The sequence below is a fragment of the Dipodomys spectabilis genome, unplaced genomic scaffold, assembly GCF_019054845.1.
Source record: "Dipodomys spectabilis isolate Male_0828 unplaced genomic scaffold, ASM1905484v1 ptg000386l, whole genome shotgun sequence".
Taxonomy (NCBI): Eukaryota; Metazoa; Chordata; class Mammalia; order Rodentia; family Heteromyidae; genus Dipodomys; species Dipodomys spectabilis.
This window is the reverse complement of record NW_024871063.1, coordinates 142,004-145,710: the sequence shown is the minus strand read 5'-3', so window position 1 is coordinate 145,710 and position 3,707 is coordinate 142,004.

Sequence of the window (3,707 nt, the reverse complement as noted above, 5' to 3'; positions counted from 1 at the left end):
GGCATGAGATTATGACATTACCATCCCATTGTGAAATCACAAACCTATGTGACCACATCACCTGTATGGATCACCATTTGTGACTTCAAAACAATACTATCTCATGTAATAGTAACATCACATTGCCAATGGGATATCTCTGTCCCATTGCATTTTCACCAATCTATTATATCCTCATAATATTTTACAAAATTTATGGCCTACCTGACTTCTAGCTCCTTATGTGAACTTGTATCTTCATTGTGATCTAGTAGAATGAAATTGCACATGTAGTGGTGATATTACAAATTCATTGTGACATCACTATCCAAGTGTGACCTTATGACCACTGTGACATCACAAACCCATTGTGACATCACATTGCCATGATCACCTTGTGATATCCCAAACCTGTTGTGATCTCTTAGCACTTTGAAAAGGCACATGGTGTTTGTAACACCACAGTTCTTTTGGGTAACCATATCCTGATTATGAACAAAGGACAACTGACATCAGACATGCCAAACCATTGCAAACTCTTTGTGACATCATCTACAGAGTGAGATCACATTGTGGTTAGGATACCATCAGCCCACTGTGACATCCCAAAATGACAATGACATCATAACATTATGACATTACATTTTCATTGTGAGGTCATAGAGACAAAGTGATTGCCTATTCTGTGATTTCATTCTATCTCAAATGTGGCATATAGAAACCAATTGTGACCACATCACCATTGAGCCATTGCAATCCCTTTGTGACCTCATATTGATATTGTGATATCATTAACGCAATGTAACATCACAAACCTGTCTTGTCTTCATAAATTTTCTAACAAGCGACTACCTTGATCTGGGCTGGATGCCCAGAGCTAATTGCAGCCTCAACCATGAACCCTCAGACCTCCAAAGAGCAGCCTAACCATTTGTTAACTGGTCTTCAAACAATCAACCTCCAAAATAATCATCTCCAAGGCTCCACACTTCAAAGACAGAGCTTTTCCTTTCTCTTCATCCTCCTTCTCTACAGACATGTCCTACATTTCAGGTCTTTTCATTTTTTCCTTCCACAATTCCCTTCTTCTCTACAGGTTGCTGTACTCTTGACAGGCCTTCCCTGCCCTGTCCAGGTGGCCAGGTGCTGTCCTTTACCTCCTGCTCTCCCTCAATTTCCTCTCCTCCCAGATCTTTACCCTCTTGCAGTCTCATCACTTCTTTCCTTCCAGGTCTTTCCCCTTTTTCTTCCCCCTTCTGTTGCTCTGAACATGCAACCTATATATAGGCTGTACCCTGCCCCCACTAAAATATGTTTCCTGCATAACAGTTTTCAATCATCACTTCCCAAATGTCCATGCCCAATAACTTCTTGGCAGCGCACCATGTGGAGCTTAACATCCTATCTCTTCAGCAGCATTTCCTGCCCAGTCCAGCGGCTTGCACCCCCCTCTCTGGTGGTCCAGACCAGGAGGTCATGATGACTATCTGTTCCCGTGGATTATAGGGGTACTGCTGGTAATTACAGTGTCCTGATGGTGAACTAGTAGTGATTGAAATTGGACAAATAATTGTGATATTACAAACTCATGACCTAACTAACCCATTGTGACCTCAAAACCACTTTGACATCATGAACCCATTGTGACATCACATTGCTGTTTAGACACCAGGATCACATTGCGACATCCCAAATCTATTATGACCTCTTATAACCTTCGAAAAATACATCGCTTTTTGACATCACAGTGCCTTTGTGTACCCAAACCCCACTGTGAAATATTGACAATTGAGAATCAGACATGACATTTTAACATCAAAAAGTTTGTGAGGTCATCACAACTGTATATAAAATTATAATTTCACATTGTCATTGTCATATCATCGACACATTATGCATGCCTTTTCTGTGACTTCATTCTACTTCAAATGTGGCATATAGGTGCATATCATAAACAAATCATGAGCTCATAACCATTGTGACATCACAGTCCCTTTGCACATCACATTGCCATTGTGATATCACTAACATACCGTGATATCACAAACCTATTGTGTCAACATAACTTTTGTGACATGCCTTTTTTCCTCATAACATGTTGACGACCTCATTAGATTTCACATATGACATTTGATATCACAAATTCCCAGTGACATCATGACCATGGTGACATCACCCTGCCAGATATCATAACCATTGTGTCAAATTCTGACATCACAAAACTTTTAGGATTTCAATATGTGACAACACATACTTTTGTAGGAACCACAGTCCCTTTGTGAACTCTTATACTCATTGTAAGTTAAAGACAATTGAAAACAATCATGTCATTGTGACATTGCCAGCACATTGTGACATCACCAATCTTTTGTGATTTCATCACCAATGTGCCATCATCAACTATTTGTGACACCAAAACAATACTCTGACATGATGTAGTGAGTTGTCATTGCCAAGTTTATATCACTGTCCCACTGTGTTTTCAAAAACCTAATATGACCTAATAACATTTTTAAAAAATTCATGTCCCTTAGGAATTCAAGCTCCATCTGTGAACTTGTATGCACATTGTGAAATAGTAGCAATTCAAATTGGACATGTGTTTGAGATATTACAAAATCATTATAGCATCAAAAACCAATTGTGACCTCATCACAACTGTGAATCATAAAGCTATCATGACCCCTAAGTACATTTGAAAACACATAAATCATTTGTGATATCACAGTCTCTTCGTATACCCTTACCCTCAATTTGAACACATGACAATTGAATTCATATATGCCATTGTAACATCACAAATCCATTGTGAATCCATCACCAGTATGACAACATATATTCATTATGACACAATCACCTCCTTGCAACATCACCAATTTAGAATGACCTCATAGCATTATGATATTATATTGTCATTATGAGGTAATAGACCCATTGTAAATGTCTATTCTATTTCATTCTATTTTAAATGTGGCATGCGGGTTGATATCAGAAAATCATTGTGATCTCATAAATATATGGCATCACAATCACTGTGCCATCACAGTGCCATGGTGATATCACTTACACACTGTGATATCACAAACATGCCCTGTACACATAAGTCTTGTGACGTGCTGCAATTGTGATGTCTTAGGCCCTTTATGAGCTTGTAATCTGTTTTCAAACATAATATTTCAGTTATGACATGTGATATCAGAAATCCACTGTGACATCATGAACATTGTGACATCATACTGACAGATATCATGACCATTGTGTCACACTATGAGATCACAATCCTCCTAGGACTTCATCACATTTGTGACAACACATGTCTTTGGAGATACCACAGTCCATTTGTGAACTCATATTCTCTGTGATTTCATGACAACAGAAACTTTATGCCATTTGGATATCACCAACCAATTGTGACATCATAGACCTACTGTGACCACTTACCTGTATGGCATCACCAACTAAATGTGACATTAAAACTTTTTGTGATGTCACAATGTGACACGATGTTCATGACATCTGTCAGCGTGATGTCACAATGGTCATGATGTCACAGTGGATTTCTGGTATCTCGTGTCATACATGAAATATGAGGTTGGAAACAAATTATCAGGGCAAAAAGTTCTAAGATATCACAATGTCAGCATGTCACAGAAGTTATGAGGATAGGAGAGGTTTGTGATGTCACATGGTATTAGTTATATCACAATGGCATTGTGATGTCACAACGT